Below are 22,978 nucleotides of genomic sequence, written 5' to 3'. Positions count from 1 at the left end.
CAGGGGAGGCGCTCGCCCGCTGCCTCCGCCCCCGCGGCGGCGGTCGGCGGCCCCCGGGAAGGCGGCCGGGGCCCTCCCTGCTGGGGGACGCGAGGCGCTGCCGCCGGGTTCGCCTTGGGGCCCGTTGGGCGCGCGGGTGTGAGGGGAGGAGATTCCCGCCGCCTCCCTGAGGAGAGACCCGGGCGAGGCTGGTCTTCCCGGCCCCCTCAGGTGCGTCCGTCCCCCATTCACTCCCTGCCCGGCGGCCCTTCTTCCTCACCTCATCCTCCATGAGAGACAAACCCGTGTGTGACTCTCTGGAGGTGCTCCCCAGGCTGTCCCTGAAGGCAGTTGTGCCCTCCCGGTGTGTTCTTCACCAAGGTGTGACCCTGCCAAGGTCTCAGCCTCTCAGTGTGGCACATGGAATCCTGTCATGGAGTGGTTTGGGTTGGAAGGGACCTTCAAGATCATCCAGATCCAACCTCCCACCAGACCAGGTTGCTCCAAGCCCCATCCAGCCTGGCCTTGAACCCCTCCAGGGATGGGGCAGCCACAGCTTCTCTGGGCAACCTCTTCCAGGGCCTCACCACCCTCACAGCAAAGAATTTCTTCTTGACGCCTAATCTAAATCTATCCTCTTCCAGTTTGAAGCCATTACCCCTTGTCCTATCACTATATGCCCCTCTAAAAAGCCTCCCCAGCTCTCCTGTAGCTCCCTTCAGATATTGGAAGGCTGCTCTAAGGTCTCCCTGGAGCCTTCTCCAGGCTGAACAACCCCAGCTCTCTCAGCCTGTCCTCATAGGGGAGGTGCCCCCACGCTTTATATATCAAACAGAATATGATAGTTTTTAGCATAATTGTAGACATGATGGACTTAGGATCTGAAGATGCTCTGAGTTCCGTTGGTTTTGTTGTTTTGGTTTCTGTTTTTAAGTTAGGCTGATAAAAGATGTCCCCTGCCTTAAAACCCCTTTCTCTGCTCATACTGCAAAGCACACCTCGCTGGCCGGGGGGGCAGCTCTTGGTGTGTCCCCCCCAGCACTCCTGCTACTCGTGTATGGCCGGGTAACACTTGGGTATCACCGAGGTGGGGTTGCTGAAAACCACCTTGCACAACTGAGGTCTCGTTATCCCCGTCCCGTGCTTCCTAAGGCTGCGTCTTCACTGGAAAGTCAATTGGCGTTGCCGCTGCCTAAATAAACACCTTTTGGCTCAGAGCGTTTTGCAGCCACTCCTCAAAAGAATAGTTTAATTTTACACATGCTTTTTATCCTGAAATCCATGCTTTCGTTTGGTTAATGCTGACCCCAGCTGCCAGTCTCTGAGCCCGCCCGACGCGGGGGCTTGTGTGTCCCAACAGCCCTTGAGTTAGAGAGCCCTCCCCTGAACTCTAAGAGAAATTTGTTACCTGCCTAATATCAAATCATAGAATCGTCTAGGTTGGAAGGGACCTTTCAGATCATCTAGTCCAACCATCAGCCTAACTCTGATAAGAAAACCATCACTAAATCATGTCTCTAAGCACCATGTCAACCCGTCTTTTGAACACCTCCAGGGATGGTGCCTCAACCCCTTCCCTGGGCAGCCCATTCCATTGTTTGATAACCCTTTCAGTGTAAAAATTTTTACTAATCTCCAACCTGAACCTCCCCTGGCGCAACTTGAAGCCATTTCCTCTTGTCCTATCACTTGGTACTTGAGAGAAGAGATGGACCCCCCCTGGCTACACCCTCCTTTCAGGGAGTTGGAGAGAGCGAGAAGGTTTCCCCTCAGCCTCCTTTTCTCCAAGCTGACCACCCCCAGCTCCCTCAGTTTTTCCTCATAAGACTTACTCTCCAGACCCCTCACCAGCTCTGTTGCCCTCCTCTGGACCCACTCCAGCACCTCAATGTCTTTTTTGTGTTAGGGAGCCCAAAACTGGGCACAGTACTCAAGATGGGGCCTCACCAGTGCCCAGCACAGGGGGATGAAGTAGTTACGTCAGAAATACTCCTTGTACTTCCCAGGTTCCATCGTGGGGGACATGAGATGCATGGGTAGGACTCATCTCACCTAATACCTATGTTGTAACCACGTGCATGGTATGGCTCACCTTCAGATGGCTGTCAAGCAGCCTGAGTGGAGCACTCCCTGGGTTCTCCCTGTGACTGGAAATGGAGCCTGTGGTCACAGCTGTGTAAGATTAGAGGAGACATGTCCTGTCCCATGTGTCCTAATTTAGGCAGTAAGTTAGTGACCGCTGTAAATAGTTTTAGTTTCTAATTTTCTGCTGTTCAAATTCTATCGGGTAATGGTTTTGTGAAGTGTAAGGCTAGAACACTTACTATGGCCTGTCTGTTTTGTTGGTGATGCAAAGATATTTCTTTGTGAAACCAAAACAATTCAGTGAAGCTAAACCATTCCAGCATGTCTGGTGGGTATATTGAAAGCAATTCAGGAAACTTTTCTTACCAAGTCCCACAAAGGAAAGAGCAGAAGCGAGGAACCGATACATTCACAGATTTCAAGGCATGACTGTGATTTGATGGCTCGTGATGAGATCAGCCAGCTGTGTGACTTGTCTGCAGCTAAAACATTGTCTCTCTTTTCAATTTTGTCTAAATTAACATTCCAGTCACTGAATCTTACTACCTCTTTTCACAGAGATGGGCTAGCACCTACCCTTGGGTATCTTTATGGGTATCACAATGCCAGCTTTTCAGCAGCTAGATCACTTTCGGTGACACTCCTAAGAATGCTTTCCGCTATTTTGATGTTGTAAGCAGATACACCAAATTAGAAAGCAAGTTATACCCAATTAGCATTAATAGTAGTAGTACAGGGGTTAGGCAATTTCCAACCTTCTACTCTGTGTTCCCTTTTACAGCCCCCCAAAAGGTCATGCTAATCCCTTTTGCCATACCATTTCCCCAAGGTCTCCTACTCAGACAGCTTTCTGTACGTTCTGCTGTGATTACCGCTTTCCAAGGCATTTTTTTAAACATGAGCTTATAGCCCATATTCCTTTTTGTTTCCAGATGTATTATGGTGCAGTTAGCTACAATGAAATTATTTTGTTTGCCTGCAAGGCAAATCAAATCAATCTGTAACAAGAAAGTAATGCCATCCTTTATTAAAGTCATCTGTTTGTTACCGGCAAGCTTTACATGAATATCATTGCCTGATTAATCAATAAAAATGTTAAATAATCTTTCACCAAGACTCCTTGGCAGTCCCACTGGAGTCACTCGAGTTGCTGGGATCTCCATAATCACAGCTCTGGTTTGAAATCTCTCAGTGAGCCAATTTAACACATCTGCTGCCTGCCCTGCTTTTTCCACTCCATGTATGCATTTCAGCCAATGCAATCCTGAAAAAGAGCAACCAAAAGAGACAGCAATTTCTTGATATAATCTGTTTTCTGTGAAAACATTCTGCATGCTTGACTTTTAGTCGCTATATTTTCATTAATGGGATGAAAATATTTCCGTTTATATTTTACCATCTTAAATCCTTTTGGAGTTGGATTTCAATGTAGTTGCTCATATCGAGTATCTAGCAGCTGAACTGCATGCTGATAAGTCATTAAGAGTAAGATCATACAGCTGGAGTAGAACATAGAGGGTCCTTACCATCAAGCAGTGGACTTGCCATGGCGAGAGGTGGAGTGAGCTGTGGTGATTCCCCATCCTCAGCTTTCTCTCCCCTGACAAAGAGATCAGATTAGCACTTGCCAAGAGAGATGCTTCTCCCCAGTTCAGCAACTCAGGCTCATAGACACAAACCATCCAGACTTTTTGAAAGGTTTGAGTTGGAAGCCAAGGTTTGCCCCTCAAATCGGCTGCCACTGATATTCTTCATTATTCTTTTCTCTCTCTGCCCCCCATTACTATGAGCTTTGCAAATTTGCAATTCTGACCTACTATTTTCTTCCATCCTACTACTTCTGTTGATGTCAACTATTTATGTGGCTCTTATGTATGTGTTGTCCTTGCTATGATATCAGAAGAACCTGTTCTCCAAACAATGCCCATAAGGAATCATCTGAGTATCCTAAAATAAAAATGATCCCAAGTTTTTCATTAGATTCCAAGCTTATACATCATGCCCAATACAGTGTCCTCTCAAAGCAGTTTTATGTTCTCTTTCTTTCATTGAACAGAACCTCTGCTCAAAGTTGGAGAAAAAAATATCAAAGCCAGCCACAGGAGTATCTAAGTATCAAAAAACCCATTCACTTGAATCAAACAGTGGAAGTGTGTCAGGAGCTGTGTGGTATTTTTTTGCATGAAGCCTATCTGTGAAATATAGAGTCCCACTTTTAATCAATATACGCTTGCATTTTTGACACTAAAAAATTAATCTACAAATAATCCAGAAAAAACAGGCAAAGTTAAGTTCTTAGAAGCCACACCCCTTTTCGTTACCATTTACTTTTAGTTTTCGCACTTTTCATTTATATATCATGCTCAATTTTAGTTTTCATATATTTCACAAACATATAAAAATATGAATTTTGCGTGCATTCTTGTTGTACTTTTTGAAATCAATGATAGTATGATACAATCTGACATCACCATTTTGTAATCCCAAGGTTGGGGCTGTGTCAGAGACAGTAAGATGTGTTGCACTGAAGTACTTTTACAGCTACTTTTGTAATTCTGAGCATACGAATGTTTAAGACTGCAATTGTTCAAGCATCGTTATGTAAATTTGAAATATGCCCAAACCAAATGTGGTCTCTGAGTAGAAGTTAATGAGCCTTGAGATGTCCACAGTTCTGCAGAGGTTCCCCATGCTGAAGGCAATTGTTTTTATGATTAGGTATAAATAAAGGAGATGAAACAAGATAAGCTGCTGGCAGCAGTGCTTTCAGCTGATTTTAACTAGTATATTCAGCAATGCTGCTGAATTATCAGCTACAAACAGAGTGTCATACAACGACAAAGTAGAATTTCTAAATAGAGTTATTTCTATTATCTCTATAGAGACTGATAAAAAAATCAAAATAATTAATTTGTGTGCTGTATGCGTTCTGAGTAATGAAAATCTAAAGAGAAGAGAAACGGAAATATTTGAGGGCAACATTGTGATTGAAACACTAAATATTAGATAATTCAGTGATATATATTGTAGAATCATGTGTAGTTTTAGTATTTGCTGTACCTTCCTGCACCTGGAAATGCGTTTGCCCAAAGAAAAATGCTGAAAGTGTTTAAAGTTGGGTATTTTCAGAGTTATTGATAAAGTGATGGTAGCGAAGTTGTTTGAACTAATGGACTTGTTCTCTTTTCCTGTTCTTGCTCTTTTTAATGTGTATCCAGTGAATGAAATGTAATGGCTGCTTGGGAAAGAGGGATCTGCCGCCACACACAAAGGAAATGAAGGTATTGATCTTAATCGGGTAACCATTTGAAATTATTTCCTGTAGGCTTATTTAACAGTTGACAGACAACAAAAGCACGCAGACATAGATACCAAAGGAGGAACAGAGCCAAAATTAGCAATAAAGAGCTTAAAATTAAATATTTGCTGTGTCATTAGCACCACGTTCCCCTGGAAAAGCAGGTTCTGAATACTGCTTATCAGTCTTTCATATTATGGATCTTCAAATCAAAATTTCAATGACCGGGTGGCAAAATGAGAAGTGCTAGAAGTAGAAATTATTTGGGGATAAGAAAACAAACCAAATAAATACTCTTATGATTAAAATTTGCTGCTGAAGGCAGCTGAAGAGAACTGTCTTAATGATGATCAGAAGGCAGAGGCAGTCAGAATTTTTTATTAGCAATTCATTCCTTTCTTTAAAATTGGCAGGATATACAGACCCTTCTAAAGTATTTTGGAGAACGCCACGCTTACTGTAGTCAAGCAAACTATTGGCTTATTTTTGCTTTATTTTCAGGGAGTGCTGTTGATTGAAGCATTACGTCTGAATTTCCAGAATTTGGAGTGATAGAAATAAGTTTCAAGTTTACAATGTTACATTTACAGAATCACAGAATCTTCTAGGTTGGAAGGGACCTTAAAGATCATCTTGTCCAACTGTCAACCTAACTTTGACAAAAATAGACACCCACACAACAAACAAAAAGCATCACCATCACTAGACCATACCTCCCAGCACTACATCAACCCGTCTTTTGAACACCTCCAGGGATGGAGCCTCAACCACCTCCCTGGGCAACCTGAGTTCTCCTTAAACCATGTAAGAGAGGCGATATGAGTTTTGGATATACTGAGGACTTCCAGCTTGCCTGGAAATCAGTAGAGCTGAAGAATCTGGCTAACCTAGAAAACTGTTACCTGTATATGTACATACATACATACATACCTGTATGCTCATCTAGTTGAAGATGTCCCTGCTCGTTGCAGGGGAGGTTGGACTAGATAACCTTTAACTGGCCCTTCCAACCCAAACTGTTCTACAATTCTCTGATTCTCTGACAGAGATGTAGCCTACAGTACATCTGCATATGTTGACTGAAATATCTTGTGAAAATGGCGTTTTTGTACTTCGGTGTGTTTTGTGAATAAACATTTTGTCAGCTTTTCTGGGAAGAATTAAGAAGGCAGAACAGAAACATGATACAAGGAAGGTGACAAAGATCCTGTGAAATTCAAAAAGATTCCAATTAACTGGTTTCTTAAAACTGTGAAATGTCGAATAGAAAAAAAAAATGAAATATCAGCAGCAATCATTACTGTGGGGAAGTTAGCTTGCTATTCAACAGGATAAAGACAAAAGGTCTAAGAGGGTCAGAGGAAAGTAGATACTTCCGTTGCTTTAGTCTTGAGAACATGTTACGAAAATACATACAATTAATTAAAAGAAAGCTATTCAGAGACCTGAGCTGTAAAGAGTTTTTCTTGCTAGCCACTGTCTTTTCTAAGTGCTGTGCAGACTTTCTGCAGAGCTGTATTTTAATCCTCATGCGAAATTAGACGAAAATGTTCCTGTGAAGAGCAAAACCTTCCTAATGATGAAGGCACTGGAATCACCAGAGTGCCATGAGTTATAGCTAAGCAAGGTCATTCTCAGAGGCAATTATGGGTATTACAAAGATAGTAATTGCTTCTTTTCTGCATAGATACATTGTAATTCATCAACATTTAGTTTCCCCCACATTTTTCAAGTTCTCTTTCAAGTCACTGAAGGCTTTATAGGAAGTAGATGATTTGAGAAATACCTTGTGTGACCTTATCTCTGCTTTATGGCCAGATCTCAGCAGTCAGTAAGATGTACTTACGTAATAGCATTGGAAACTTGCAGTGGCAGGAATTGGAGAAAAACAAACCCTGTACACATGTGGATCCCTGTAGCTAGGCCTAGCTGGTGGCCAGATTTTTATTATTTGAGAAATTTTTCAGGGACTGGAGTCATTCATAATTGTCACATTAGTGGACGTGGAAAAAAATCAGCTTTGTGTACAATGAGTCATACGTGTGCAAACTGTTTTTCAAGCAAGTTAACGTCTTCTGTGAGACTGATGTAACCTTATTTCAGCCCTGCTCTGTTAGATAGAAGGTGTTAATTTACTGTATTGAGCAGTCAGCATCTTTGTGTCCTTATTTTTGGAAGCATTAGTTCTCTGCATCACAGATTTTGCATGCTGATGGATGTCTCTGCAGACACTTGTTGCTGGAAAGCAGTTTAAATGTGGGCTGCCACATTATGCACTGTTATTCCAGAACAGAAGCGTAGCCCACTTCAGACAAAAAAATACCACGAAACAAGCTAAATGTTTGAGATTATCATAAACCAATTTTGTCTCAAGACATACATTTCTGAAATCAAGACACTGATAATCACCATCTGAAAAAAGCTTGGAAATATTGCACTACTGCAAAACAACACAAGTATTTGGGGAAAACGTTGCCATGATCTACCACAGCCAGGAAGAGACTTGTATTTGCCATATGTTACAAATTTGCCTCTGTGGTGTCTCATCTGGTTTCTACCGTGAAATGCCATCTGTCTCGTCCTCCAAATCTATGGAAAAGTAACTGCTGAACTCTGGAACGAAGAGATTGTGGATAAATATTTTGAGCTTAGTGCAGATCTGTAGGTATTTTATATTGTTAACTTTAAATCTTTATGTAGACATACAGTTATATTTTAGCAGAACATACAACACAATGAAAGTATTACAATTATTAAGATGTCACCCTTTTGATACCTGCAGGTAAAGGAGACCTCTGAGATACTCGTGATGCTGTGACCAGCCGCTGGCAGATCGTATGGCAGACGGTATCTAAGAAAGAATTCCACCTGCAGGTACATAGAGTCCTCTTAAACTTCGCAGCACCGTGAGATGAAGGTGTCCTAATACCCAAGTTTATAGATGAAAAGGTTTCACACATCAAATAGGATGGTTTTGGCAGAGATGAAAATGCTGTACTTAGATTCTTACAGAAATGAGGATTTGCTTTTCCCCATGGTTAAACCAGCTAAATTGCCTGCAGCCGTGTAATGGTTTTGGTAACGTGGGACTTCAGAGACTTGTTTCCTGAAGAATGTTAGGACTGAGTTTGGATTGACTTTTACATACTTTTCTAGGTATATTTACAAAATTTAACAGAATTTTAAAATTCTGTTTAAAAAAACCAACAACCCTGAACTCCATTTATTGTCCCCTTCTTTACACAAGCACAAAGAAAACTGTTAAGTAGAAATGAAGATGCCAAAAAGGACACTCTCCAGAAGTGGAGCAGGGTATTTTGCGTTAGAACAATCAGAAAACCCTTGCGCAGAATTGTCAAGAAAACTGGTAGTAGGATAATGGGTCAATATGAAATCTATAAAATGTTACTTTTATTCACACAGAATTAAACTCAATAGATCTGCTGCAAATGAATGAAACCTTGTATTTGGTTGTTAAGACAAGTACCAAATGTTTTGACTCTACTTGGTAAAAAACAGTGTTAAAGCGAGCGATTAGTATTTTTATATAAGGCCACAGTTCCCTTCTCCTTCCTCCCAGCTTCATTTGTGGCTGAAGGTGTGAAAGTCCTCTCTAGGGCTCTGCCTTAGGGCTCTCCAACGAAAATCCAATTTTCTGTGAAGTTCCCCTAAACTCTTATGGTTTGAACAGCGGAGACTGAATGTGAAGTGTGTTAATTACTGTGGGGGCAACAACTTTTATGTCACAGTGAAACATTTCTCCACCCCGATGTTACGGCCCATCCAAAGCACACCCCGTGCAGTGTTTCCTCTGAGCCTCTGAGGCGGGGAGAGGGGAAGAGCATGAAGTGGCCTCTTGGGAGGATTATGCTCCCTTGTTGGAGCCACTGGAGCGGGGACTCAGGAGCCACAGGGGGAAGTTGTGGGGTTGATGCTCTGTCTGGAAAACTGGGCATGGATTTGTTTGGGGAGAGAGCTGAGAGAGGAGAGCTAGAGAAGTGTATCTTGGTTGCATGCAGCTATATGGAAAGCTTGGCCAGATATCTGGGGTACGTATTTACTAAGCCTCCAATTAAAAGTGCAGATTGGAAGAACTGAGAAAATGCAAAAATAAGCAAAATCGTTAGTTGTACTGTAAAGGTAACACAGCATAACATGTTTTCTGAGATTTTATTTAGTGTTTTAATCAAGAATGGATAAAATTCACTCATTCCCTATGAAGGAATGAGATATTAATAGAAAATTAATGCATTAGTAAATATAAAGTCCTGAGAGTAGTTATGATTCTATGCCCACGTGGTTATTTCTATTGTTCTTAACACACTTTATCTTATACCTTAAAATGGTACAGGCTTGTTTTAAATAACTACTGAAAAGAGTAACAAATATGAGTTATTGGATAAAAAAGTTGATTCCCATGTCCCGGTAGCTGGCCTGTCTTTTGTGTCTTCTCCATAATGCTGGGGTTTTGTAGATTTGCTATCAGGTAACTATATTTCTTAGGATTTTTTTGTGTGTTTATGATTCTACAACATGATATATAATGCTGGGGTTTTGTAGATTTGCTATCAAGTTACTATATTTCTTAGGATTTTTTTTTTTTGTGTTTATTATTCTACAATATGATAAGCTTGGAGGGAAATTTATGTATATTGAATTTGGTGTCTATATTTCATAAAAAATGAATTATTGTAAAGAAATAATTTGCTGCGGGAACGCATTAATTGAATTAAAAGGTCATTTGTTCAAGCCTTCTCTCTCTGCCCAAGTAACTTGAATCCTGTTTTTACCACTATGCTGGAAGGACACACTGGAGGGATAAAAGATTTGAGTTCAATGAGGCAGAAGAGGAATGCAAACTAGATTTCTGGGGTTTTTCAAATTTTAACTCAAAGCAATGGGCAAGTAAGCGTAAAGAGCTGCCAAGATGCTGCCTCGTGCTTTGTGTGAGGTTGGAAGCTCACCAGATGATGAGTCCTGGGGCAAATGGTGGACAGTGTTCTTGTCTCCCTGTCCTCAGGGGCAGATGGCTCACCTGACGTGATGGCAGAAGTGGTCTGTGATACGAGAGCTTAACCACACCGGTTTTTAGCCCACTTTCTGTTTATAGCCTGATTGGCATATGCCTTGTATCAACTTATTCTGTATAAGGAGCCATGCCTGTCGCTGCCCCTTGGCTTCTAATTTGCCCTGGCTGTGCCTGCTGAACGAGGAGCTGCCAAATTTCAGCCATGCCCGGCCACTTGAGGACCATCAGCTCCTCATGGGTAGGATGATGGGGAGAGCTTGGCATCACAGACCTCATCTTCACCCAAAACACTGAGTGTAGCCAGTGCTGTTTCAGATAGGACAGTGCCCTTTGTGTCCTCCACTCTACCACCCAACAGAGGGTTTGGGTGAGAAGCCAGCACCCTTTCCTGGGACCATATATTGTCTTCCATTTTGGGGGATGACTAGTGCTGAGCTTAGGAAAAGAAGGGTCATATCCAGAGTGCTGCAGTGACAGCACGGGTCGTTCAGAGCTGCTGTCACATTGCCACAAAAGCAGGACAGAAGCCATCGGTGCTATAGAGCCCAGCCAGTCCAAATGTTTGCACTTTAGCTGGGGGCTAGCTTGGTGGCAGCAAATGCAATCCTGCTTTATAGTCTGTAAAATCCCTTTATAGCCTTCCAAGGACACGCATCACCTCAGAAATGAGAGAAAATATACAGGAAGGTAGGTAATTTGAAGATGATGTCTATGCTGTGAAATAGGCATGTCCCTATAAATCCCTTTATAGCCTTCCAAGGACACGCATCACCTCAGAAATGAGAGAAAATATACAGGAAGGTAGGTAATTTGAAGATGATGTCTATGCTGTGAAATTGGCGTGTCCCTATGGAGAGACCTTTCGTTTGGTCTGCTCCCTTCATGTCCACCTGCTTGGTAGTGGATATTAAAAACGGGTTATAAAAAAATCTTACAAATGTGTTAAGAGAACACAAATGTTCACTGAAAGAGTGGTCGGGCATTGGAACAGGCTGCCCAGGGAGGGGGTGGAGTCACCGTCCCTGGATGTGTTTAAGGGCCGTTTAGATGCAGTGCTGAGGGACATGGTGTAGGGGAGGACTATGTAGAGTAGGGGAGATGGTTGGACTCGATGATCCCAAGGGTCTCTTCCAACCTCTATGATTCTATGATTCTTTGATTCTATACTTTTTGTTTGGTCTGCTCCCTTCATGTCCACCTGCTTGGTAGTGGATATTAAAAAGGGGATATAAAAAAAATCTCACAAATGTGTTAAGAGAGTTAGATGTTGTGAGTTCAAACCCTCTCCAGCTGCAATATGACTGGAACCCAGGGCTTCCCAGGTCCTGGGCGGGTGCTCAAAAATTTGACCTTTATGTGAAAGACCTTATTCTCCAAAGGCAGCTGATTTGTTGAATCCTGAGTAAATGAAGACACTTTGAAACAGGAATTAGTTTTGCTGTCTAAAGCCATTAAAATGGGGAAAATGTTTTAGGTGCATCTCTTTCTTTGGTTATTGCCTGGTTCAGTCATCTCTCTGCACCAGCTGCTGCAGATCCTCACTGGGGAGTGTTACCCTCTGCCTAACTCAGGATAATTTCATATATAAGATTAGGCAAACGCTAAAGTTTGTTTTGTGACCTTCATCACAGACATGGGCAGAGAAAGAGGAGGAAGGATGGAGGTCCATGCATGACAAATCTCACACCAGGCCCCTTCCCACAAAAAAGACATTGAGGGGCTGGAGCGGGTCCAGAGAAGGGCACCAGAGCTGGTGAGGGGTCTGGAGCACAAGTCTTGTGAGGAAAAACTGAGGGAACTGGGGGTGTTCAGCCTGGAGAAAAGGAGGCTGAGGGGAGACCTTCTCACTCTCTACAACAGGAAAATTTTTTACACTGAAAGGGTTATTAAGGATTGGAATGGGCTGCCCAGGGAAGTGGTTGAGGCACCATCCCTGGAGGTATTTAAAAGACGGGTTGACATGGTGCTTAGAGACATGGTTTAGTGATGGTTTTTATCAGAGTGAGGTTGATGGTTGGACTAGATGATCTGAAAGGTCCCTTCCAACCTAGACAATTCTATGATTCTGTGACCTCAGTCCTGGCCTGAGCCACGCAGGAGGTATTCCTGTGCCTGGCCCTCATCCTGACCTGCTGATTTGGCTTCAGACCTGCCTCATCACCGAGGACCTGCCGGGGCTGTGACTGACCCAGGTTACTGTCACCAGACCTGCCCTGCTCTCCTTCCTCGGACACGGTGGGACTGTGCCCTTGCTGGTGAGGATGGTGCCCCATCACCTTGCTGTCACCCCTGCTCCTGGCTTGCCTTCCCCGGGGAGCAGCCTGCTCTTTGCTTCTCACAATTAATTTATGGAAGACACTTCTTTTCATCTCAGCCTTTTAGCCTTTTTTACCTGTACTATTTGTTGAGGTTTTTTCCTGGGCTGTTGTGATGCACCTAGATTTTATATTGGACTAGGACTAAGAACATATCTATCTAGCTGATTTTAAGAAAATAATATAAATTATTCATAAAGTAGAATTATATAGAAGATTTGTGGTCTAAGAGTAAAGTAGATCTTGTAGTGCTTTTGGAAATATCTGTCTAAGAAATCAGAAATCACACTGGAAGCAAAAAAAGCTCCTGAAAACCATGAAATGGTAAATCAGTCCTAAACATCATTTCGAAGGCTTACTTTTCCTGTTCTCTGTTTCACATTCATACATTGCTTATTTATATTGTATGGGTAACTGGAGGTCTTACCTCACTATCCATTTCAGATGTTCACGTGTGTTGCCAGATTGCTACAAACCTCAGGGAAAGCTCACAAGTCACTGTCCCAAAATGCCCGCTGGGAGTCAGCTCTATAACTTAATGGAAAATACACACTGATGTCAACTGAAATGTGACTGAAAAGAGGAGGGAAGAGCTTTTCACTGTGAAATTGGTAATCTGGTAGGGTGCTGCAGCTTGCCTTACACACAGCTCGGTTGTCTACAGCTCCTGTCAACAGAGGGATTGACTTTCTCTGCTGACGGCTGTGTGGAAATGAATACAGCTCAGGCTCAGCTTCCTAGTGCCATGGTGGATGTCTGCGAAACCAGCACACCAGAGCTTCAGAGGAAGCTGTAAGTAACTCATATGTGGAAATCCACCATTGACTGACACGTCAAAACACTTTCGGGCTGAAAAAAATAATCACTCCTCTGATATCAGTTGGGTTTGGAATTGTATTTAGCCAAGCATAACTATGTGGTTATTTTCATAGAATCATAGAATCATTGAGGTTGGAAGAGACCCTTGGGATCATCGAGTCCAACCATCTACCCTGCTCTACAAAGTCCTCCCCTACACCATATCCCTCAGCACTGCATCTAAACGTCCCTTAAACACATCCAGGGATGGTGACTCAGCCACCTCCCTGGGCAGCCTGTTCCAATGCCCGACCACTCTTTCGGTGAAAAATTCCTTCCTAATGTTCAATCTAAACCTACCCTGTTGGAGCTTGAAGCCGTTCCCTCTCGTTCTATTGTTAATTACCTGTGAGAAGAGACCAGCACCAACCTCTCTACAGTGTCCTTTCAAGTAGTTGTAGAGAGTGATGAGGTCTCCCCTCAGCCTCCTCTTCCTCACACTAAACAGCCCCAGCTCCTTCAGCCGCTCTTCATATGATTTGTCTTCCAGGCCCTTCACTAGTTTCGTTGCCCTCCTCTGCACCCGCTCCAGCACCTCCAGATCTCTCTTGGATTGAGGTGCCCAAAACTGGACACGATACTCGAGTTTTGCTAGATTAGAGGTGAGATTGCTTTATCTTGAAAATGTGAGGGTTTGTAAGTGAGGGTATCAGCAATTGCAAATTCCAAGCCTACCCTTAGCAGTGCTGTTCACTTGGGGGTACACTGCACTTCCTAACTCTTCCCAAGCCCCCAGGAGCACAGCACTCACACGACATTGCTTATCTCCATTATTAACAAATTCACCTTTGTAAATTCTGCTGTCAGAAAATGGTAAGAACCTGCTCTTCAAGCCCAAGTTGTATTTTGAGGCCTCACTATTACGCCAAACCCCTTTCTTCTGACATGGCATCCATTACATGAGGTGTCTGCACCGTATGGGCCCAGGGATAAAATAAAAGCCTGGTATTTTTCCCCCCTCTGTTTCGTACACTTTTGCTCCCAGAGTGTACTGAGAGTTTTGGCTTTATTACTGGATTACTTTTCAAGCTTTCCTCCCCCTAGAAAGGCGAATGAAACCCAGTAAGTGCCAGTACGGGTCTGGAAAGTGTGAATAGTTGGGACAACTAATCTACTTTTGGGTTTGTCTTTTAGAGCTTTGCTGCAGTACAGCCTTCAGTAATGAAAGCGAAGACATATTAAGCTCCATAAATAAAATGTTCTCAAAAATCAGTAAAATGTTCTTCAGAAAAAGACTTTTAAATGGGCTACTCTAACTAACAATGTTTAACTGAGTATCTCCACCCCCCCGAAGGAAGAATAAAAGCCAAATATACTAGCCAAATGGCAAGGATCAAGAGCCCAATATATCTCTTCCTCATTATATGAGATTTTTAAAAGGTGACTGGGAGACTAGGGAATGCATTTTTATTGTAGAGTGGCAGGAGAAAATTAAAAGCCAGCTCGGTTAAATGTTCTCACTAGCTTAATTAAGAGACATATGACGAAGCACTTCATCTGGCTGGCTTTTATAGCCAATGGCAATAGTAAGTGTTTCAAAAAGAGAATGAAAGAGAAAAAAAGGAAATACTGCATCTACTTGGTGTGTGGGGTGAAGCTGTGGCATAAAGAGGATCAATTGTCTTGAAATTTCATGTGTAGAAAATGGAAAAGATAATTTTTGGTGGCCCCTTTTAGGCTTAGCACTTTGCTATTTTATCTTGAAGTCACAATAATTTTTGTGCTGCTTATTTTCATGCCTATTTACTGATACTTGATCCCTTCAGGTAAATATCAGTCTTCCTTGGTAACCTCCTTGTGCTTCCAGAGTGCGTATTCTCGCTCGTCACTTCGACACCACCCACTAAACGTACTCAGTAACAGTATTGACTGTCTTCTCACAATGACTGTACATAAAGAAGAATCTTTGACAACCAAAACAAAATATTTACCTCACTTTGAAGGCCAGTAAATGCATTAGAAACAATTTCAGGAAGTTAGGGCAGGTTGTGGCATGCCTATCAAGAAAGAAATCAATGAGTTGCATTTATGTGACAGACTAAAATGAAGGCATTGCTCTGCAGGAGGTGGGATTAGGAAGGTGGTGTAGGGAAGCTCAACTTGAATGGGAAACTTCAAATCAGTTTGGGAAGTTTGGGTTTCAGTATGACAAGGCAGAAGGGAAAATATGGACTCTGAAAATCTCTTTTTTTGACATTGATTCTTGCTCCTGACAAAAGATTTAAAGCAGAATTTATGTTTTTAGGCAAAGTAGATTCAGGTTGCCAAGTGTAATTATCAATTGGAAAAAAGACCAAATTAAAAAAAAAAAAAGAAAACCAAAGATTACAGAAATGCAAAAAGGTATTACGAACACGCTAATAAAGTTATCTCACTGGCAACCCCCTTTCGTTATGTTTCATTATGGCAGTGGATGAAGATTTTGTTATATTCTCCCTAATGTTTAAGTACATTGAGGACTGGTATAAAGGAAGCATAGGTGAGGCAAAGAGTCTTTGCTTTACTTACACATTATGAGGGTTATAACAAAATCTTCAATTTAGGATTTTCTTCTCTGGCATGCTCTAGAGAAATAAAGGCCATAACCTTGGCACTCTGACAGGCTGTTTTAGCCCCCATTATGCAGAAGCTTAAATTCTGCATGAGAAAAAAAAAAAAAAAAAAAAGAAAAGCAACCTTTATTCAGGGGGCTGATTAACCCCATTAACTCCTAGGGAGGGCAGTGGAAGCTGAGCAGGGACTCTGATAGAAAAGCAACCTTTATCCAGGGGCCTGATTAACCCCATTAATTCCTAGGGAGGTCAGTGGAAGCTGAGCATGGACTCTGGTCAGGGAGTTGTCTGCTGGTTGTGTTCTTCAGCCCTTGGCCCAGACTCATCCCCTCCTGCCCATCAACGTGGACACCTAAACCGGGAACTCTTTGTAGAGGTGTCAGGAAACGACAGACCTCTAGGGAAAGAGCAGTAACATTCCAGTAACATTCAAAATTGTTCTGTGGGTCTGCTTATTCTCCTCATTGATTACAGAATCACAGAATGGCCGAGGTTGGAAGGGACCTCCAGAGGTCATCTGGTCCAACCTCTCTGCTGGAGCAGGGCCACCTAGAGCCAGTTGCCCAGGACCGTATCCAGATGACTTTTGAATATCTCTGAGGATGGAGACTCCACAAGCTCCCTGGGCAACCTGTGCCAGCGCTTGGTCACCGTCTCAGTGAAATGCTGTTTCCTGATGCTCAGAAGCTCCTGCGTTTCAGTCCATGCCCCATTTCCTCTGGTCCTGTCATGGGGCACCTCTGTCCTCTTTGCACCCTCCCTTCAGGTATTTATACACATTGGTAAGATCCCCCTGAGCCATCTCGTCTCCAGGCTGAACGGTCCCAGCTGCCTCAGCCTTTCTTCAGAGAAGACGCTCCAGTCCCTTCATCATCTTTGTGGCCCTTTGCTGGTCTCTCTCCAGTAGGTCCATCTCTCTCATACCGGGGAGCCCAGAACCAGACACAGCACTTCAGTTGTGGCCCCACCAGGGCTTGGGCAGCGGGGAAGGGTCACCCCCCTCTACCTACAGGCAGCACTCCTCCTAAGGCAGCCAAGGGTAACGTCAGCTGCCTTTGTGGCATGGGCGCTGGTCTCTCTCCAGTAGGTCCATCTCTCTCATACCGGGGAGCCCAGAACCAGACACAGCACTTCAGTTGTGGCCCCACCAGGGCTTGAGCAGCGGGGAAGGGTCACCCCCCTCTACCTACAGGCAGCACTCCTCCTAAGGCAGCCAAGGGTAACGTCAGCTGCCTTTGTGGCATGGGCACACTGATGGGTCATGTCCATCCCCACACGCAGGTCCTTTTCCATCTGGGTGGCCCCAGCACGTGCTGGTGCCCAGGGCTGTTCTTCCCCAGCTACTGGACTTCCCACTTGCCTTTTTATCTGGGTGGCCCCAGCACGTGCTGGTGCCCGGGGCTGTTCTTCTCCAGCTACTGGACTTTCCACTTGCCTTTTTTTGAACTTCATGAAGTTCCTGTCAACCCACTTCTTACTTATAAGAAATTTATAGGAAACAGAGAAATAAGATATATTTTTTTAGAAGTAAGAAATTATTCAGATAATGAAAGACTAGAGAGGAAGGATATATTTGTTGTATTTCTTTTTCCCTGAGGCAGAGCACCTATGCCTAAGTCATTTGTGAAGGTATTTGTCTTGTTTAGTTTTAAAAAGCTCCAGTAATGAAAACTTGGCAACTCCCCCAGGGACTTCTTTATTATGAAAAGGTTTTTACAGATGTCTACCCTGAAATTTTCCTTGCTGTGATAATTGCTTTTCCTCTGTGGTGGTTTTTGAAAATCATCAGGTTCCCACTCCTCCCTATCAGTCTTCCTCTTTGTAATTTTACATTTTTTATTTTCCTCGGGTTTGGACTCTCCAGAAATATGGACTCTCCATATTTCTTCAAATATGATGACCATTTGCAAAACCACATTCACGGCCTCGCTTGTGGACTTGTGGCCTGAGCTTTTGGGGATGGGTCCTACTGAAATTCCACCCTCCCCCCAAAAAAAACCAACCCACAAAAGAAGCTGAACTACCTTGAACTGAAAAGCCATGCAAAAGACTAACTATGTCTACCAAGTTCAGTGAAGCTTCATCCCGCTTTCATCATAAGAATGCAAAAGACAGAGATCTGGGGTTTTGTTTGGTTTGGAGTAGAAAATCTCAACTTTGCTTCCTATATCTCTAAAATAATATGTGTCAGCTGCCTGGGATTTCAAGCTGGGTCTATGTAATGTTTTTTCTCTGCAGTCCATCTGCAGAGAACTTCGTACGTACACTGCATAAGAGCAAGGGTGGGCATCCAATTTGAATTTATCATTTTGACTACCTCTGTGCTCAGCAGAAAGAGGGAGGACTCCTGGAGGGTGATTCATCTTGGGATAAAGTAAATGTCAAAAATACACTGGAGATCTTTCGCTCTCTGAGATTTCTGCCCCTTCTCCCCCCCTAATCACCGAGGCAGCCATGTCAATAAGCTAAACCAGACATTTAGCCTTTAGATGGCTAAATTAGGTGAGTGAAAGTAATTAGCAACAATATTCTGTTTCAGAAATTCTCATTGCTACTGAAAAAAAAAACCAACCTACCGCAAAAGATGACCTCATGAAATATTCTCCTGCTGACTGCTTTGCCCCAGTGTAACTGAACAAAAATGCTTGTAAAAACAAAATAGGCAGAGTTGTGGGCTATCTACTCAATAAACTGTACACACACGTCACAGCTAATGACCTGTGGTGAATCTGCTAAAAATGCCAGGGGTTGAATCACTGCAGCATGATCAAATCAAGGGGCAGGAACTGGCTGCTGTCGCAGAGATTCAAAAATAATACAAAACAGCCTGTTGAAAAAAGGTTTGCTTCAATCAGGCATCTGCAGCACAGACTCACAAATGTGTCATTTCTCTCAGTTTACACAATCACGAGTGTTTTATACAACACATAATCCATGGATTTGATCGTTCAATAAATTACTGAGGTCAAGAGTCCAGTAGAGTTAAGTCTTGAGAAGTAAGTGCTCATCAGTTGTTATGGTCCCTATTTAGTGTTGGTTTCTCTGGGTGTGTGTAGCCTCATGCAGAAATATGCACAATTTAGAACCACTAAGCGAGTGCTTATTGACTCACACAAAAATTAGCCTGGATTTAATGACCTCTTAGGTTAAGGATTCATAAACTCACTGCTCCAGATACAGCACCCAGGGGAGCTGCTGCCCAACCAGGCATCGGTCATGAGGAGGAGGACAGGGTGGTCCCACAGCTCCCTGCAATGGATGTACAGGGCTGCTGAGCTGCCACCCACACCAGCTCCACCGACACTCCTGACACTGGTCCAGTAGCTCCTGACTAGTCCCTGGGCTGACAAGCATCCCTCTCTCTTCTCATTTAGGATTTAACACCTTTTCATGCTGGTGTTTTCCCTCTTGAACCCTTGAGGGATGGCTAACAGTCTTGTCTTGCCGGTTCCAGCTCTACCTCTAATTTTCATTTTTCTTGTCTCTGTACAGACTCCCAGCTCATTTTTGGCAGTCTGAGCAGCCGTGGTGTCAGAGCTGGCCTGTGGCTCACAGACTGTGAGAGCCCTGGTGGTGGGGCAAGCTTGCAGCACTTCTTCTGTCATTAGGAGAACACGTACAACTTGGCTAGTTATGGATCACCACCTTTAAATTCTTTGCTGTGAGGGTGGTGAGGCACTGGACCAGGTTGCCCAGGGGAAGTTGTAGATGCCCCATCCCTGGAGGGGTTCAAGGCCAGGCTGGATGGGGCTTGGAGCAACCTGGTCTGGTGGGAGGTGTCCCTGCCCAGGGCAGGGGGGTTGGAACTCAATGGTCTTTAAGGTCCCTTCCAACTCTAACCACTCTATGATTCTATGATCTTTTCTTCCCCTTAGCATGCCTACGACCCTCTGCTCCATTTCACACAGAACAACCTCACCCTCTTCCCCATTCTTTTTTCCGAGGTCCTTCTTTTCTTCCTCACTGCCAGAAGAAGACAGTACATGTGGTGAGCACAGCCTGGACACTGAGTGGCTCTCAAAAGTGACAGATGATTTCTGCTGTCTTGCCTCTGGTGAACACACTCATTTATCTAGGTCTCTTTCATCTACTTAGGTGCCGATTTTCAGACAACATGTGTGAAGACATCATCTTTGAGATGTTTAACTATCTATATTATTTGGGTTTCATCTATCTATATTATTTTTAATCTACTTTTATTAGGAGGAATCATTCACAGACTGTGAGAGCCCTGGTGGTGGGGCGAGCTTGCAGCAGGGTACAGAAAGAAAGGTACAGGGTCTGATAAACAATATAGACATTATGAAGGTAATGGGAGAGAGTGAATTTGGAAAGGGTGTCAGATGCAATTCTTCAGGGCATGTACCAGCCAAACAGCAAAGTTAGGAAGAAACTGCTCATATGGATCAGTTCTTCCATGACTGCTTGCCTCGTGGATTCTGTGGAAATTTCCTTTGCAGCATCTGGTACCAATCACAGTCAGAAACAGATGCGTTAAGTAGGTGCTTGGGCTGCTCCAGTATTTGCCACTCCTGCACGTTATACAGATGCACATACCTGTGTAAAAAGACCTATAACCAACCTGTGTTCTGCATTGCCCTGATGTGACTGAGTGACAGGTGCAGAAAGCGACTGTAAAAGACCAATGGCTACTGACATTTTTCACCAAATACTTCAACATTTCATTTATCCACATCCCAGATGGAAAACAACCCACTTTTACTTCATTTGGAGAAGGATATCTATCTGTCCACATTTTTATATCACATTTTTAGATGACTGATGCCCTTAGTGATGGTTGCTATGAACGAATATTGGCACTTTAATCCAATGTCCCACTCATGGGGCTAACACACAGTGGTCCTCTTGCTTTAGATTTGTATTTTCTACTTAAGTAGCTTTAAATTTCTTTCAGTAGTGAGGCTCTTTGCCTACTGACTTGTTTTCAGTCACCTTAGCATTAGTAGGAGTTCATCTTTATCTTCCTTAGTGATTATAGTACTGCATCCAGCTCTGGAGCCCTCAGAACACAAAGGACATGGACCTGTTGGAGTGAGTCCAGGCTGGGAGAGTTGGGGCTGCTCAGCCTGGAGAAGGGAATGCTCCAGGGAGACCTTACTGCAGCCTTTCAGTACTTAAAGGGGGCTTGTAAGAAAGATGGGGAGGGACTTTTTAGTCACACTGTAACAACGGTTTGTGTGCTCACAATGGAAACTGGATTATGAACTCAACTAGTGTTCAAAAAACACTAAATCTTTTTCTTAAAGCCAACTCAGGTCCCTGATCTGCTTCACAGCGTGGCACATCATCACATGGGAACAAGAGAAAATGCCTCTGTTGGCATCACTGCTGAATTTATTGTAATGTGAAAATATAGTGTGAGAAACCATGTGAGATATGGAATAGTCTATAAACCGAATTCTGGTAGTTCTAATTCTTAAGAGACCTTAAAATAAAATACCTTCTTCTGTAAGACATGCCAGAGAACTGAGTAAGCAGCATTGTGACAAAATTATCTTGTTTTTTTCCTCAGAAACGATGTGCTATAAGTTTGCGAGATGGGCACCATGTGACCTACCAGCATTGTCCCCATTCCACCTGACATTTTGTGGCAAAGACAAGGACTCACTTATTTGAGTAGCAAATACTGTCCACACAGCTGAGCTCTGCTGGCTGCCTTGGCAGACTGTTGCTAATGCAATTGCAGAAGAGGAATTTGCTATTTGAGTTGGTAATGGTGGTGAATGATTCCTCCTCATAAAGGTAGATTCAAAAGAATATGATAAATATTATAGTGATATGATAACAATATGATAAATATGATAATATGATAATGATATGATAATAATATGATAAATATAAATAATAAGTACTACTGCCATAGAGAGTTCAGGAATTACGCCAGGTCCCAGATGCTTCAGGGGGATCTTCTTTATTCAGGGACCTGTTCCTGCAGCCTGTGTGGGTCCCTCTCCATTCCCAGCTTGAACAAAGCTGCTCAGCTCTCCCCACCACAGCAGGCACTGCTGGCTTTATAGCTACCCAGAGCTGGAATTAATAGTTCTGTAACATCTCTGTGGAGTAATGGGGACAGAGAAGAATGGATGACATGGCTTGTTATCATTTCCCTTCTGTTTTTATCTTATTTAAATTCTCAAGTGGGTCTAAAATTCCAGAAATAGTGTTATTAACGCCTGTAACAAATACAAGATACACCATCTTGTCAGGGTTGCTCTCCTGAACTTTTGGTCCACTTATCAAGAGTTATAATTGCAAGGAATACGCCAAAACCTGAAATGAGAAAGTGGGCAACTTCAATGTGTGTGCACTGTCATGCATCTTATATCTGAAAAAAGAAATGCCTTAATTATGTTTCTAAACTTTCAGGAATTATTAAAATGCAAAGAAATGGAAAAATGTGAATTACTCACAATGAGTTTACTCTTTGTTTTTCTTTGTCTCGACAGCAAAATTAGGTAACAAATATCCACTGTAATCCTTTGAGGTTCTTGCTGCAATCTGGGAGGAATATTTCACTTAGAAGTAAGTGGTTTTATTCATATGGAAAAAGAGATAAAAAATTCTGGATTTATAAGAGCTTAGTTTTATAAAATTTGCTTCAAATTCAGTATTTAATTTGACAATATTATCTAAAGACATTTAAATGCCTTTTTCCTTTAAAAAAATGTATTATTCAAAGGTTAGAACTTCAATTTTGGGGGGGGATGTTGATGAAACAAGCCTCATAATTCAACTCTCTGGTTAAAATAATACCAGCCAGGAACTGATGCTGCTGTGCTTCTGAAGCTTCTACCACTGTGAACACGTGCAATAAGAAACAGCAATGCTTTGCCTCCCAGGG

The 22,978-nt window shown here is 42.9% G+C and overlaps 1 long non-coding RNA gene across 1 annotated transcript; it reads left to right on the top strand.

Annotated features, from left to right (window-relative positions):
* Positions 1 to 84: 84 nt before the first annotated feature.
* LOC106889162 lies at positions 85 to 21,781 on the top strand. The gene is made up of 4 exons (XR_001412265.1): positions 85 to 210; positions 5,283 to 5,345; positions 8,145 to 8,236; positions 21,650 to 21,781. It is a non-coding gene; the product is annotated as an uncharacterized LOC106889162 (long non-coding RNA).
* Positions 21,782 to 22,978: the final 1,197 nt, after the last annotated feature.

Source organism: Calidris pugnax, unplaced genomic scaffold, assembly GCF_001431845.1.
Source record: "Calidris pugnax isolate Ruff unplaced genomic scaffold, ASM143184v1 scaffold105, whole genome shotgun sequence".
Classification (NCBI taxonomy): Eukaryota; Metazoa; Chordata; class Aves; order Charadriiformes; family Scolopacidae; genus Calidris; species Calidris pugnax.
The sequence above is the reverse complement of the archived record's forward strand: the minus strand, read 5'-3'. Positions and strand labels throughout refer to the sequence as shown.